Source organism: Neopelma chrysocephalum, unplaced genomic scaffold (genome assembly GCF_003984885.1).
Source record: "Neopelma chrysocephalum unplaced genomic scaffold, ASM398488v2 Primary Assembly neopelma1_96261, whole genome shotgun sequence".
Lineage (NCBI taxonomy): Eukaryota > Metazoa > Chordata > Aves > Passeriformes > Pipridae > Neopelma > Neopelma chrysocephalum.
In genome coordinates this window covers 5,162-5,401 of record NW_020924910.1, presented here as the reverse complement: position 1 = coordinate 5,401, position 240 = coordinate 5,162, and the positions used below count along the sequence as shown (strand labels likewise).

The 240-nt window shown below is 42.1% G+C and overlaps 1 protein-coding gene across 1 annotated transcript in view; it reads right to left on the bottom strand.

Moving 5' to 3' along the window:
- LOC113981216 overlaps positions 1 to 240 on the bottom strand; it is a 12,227-nt gene that overhangs the window by 8,029 nt on the left and 3,958 nt on the right. The window lies entirely within an intron of this gene.

The following is a 240-nucleotide window of genomic DNA, read 5'->3' as shown; positions in this document are numbered from 1 at the left end:
AGTATTTTCCTACTCAGCCAAGACCTGTGGGAACATTCCAGAAGGACAAAAAAAAGGCGGGAAAAGCCCAACTTGAGGAATTTTCACTCAAATCCAGGGATTTTTTACCCCTCTAACACAACTTTTAAATTCCATATTTTGGCTTCCCCTTGGAAAAATTGGGAATTTTCACAATGTTGTCCCTACTCAGCATAAAACCACATTCCTGAGGGAATTCCTGAGCTCCCACTGGAAGCTCCA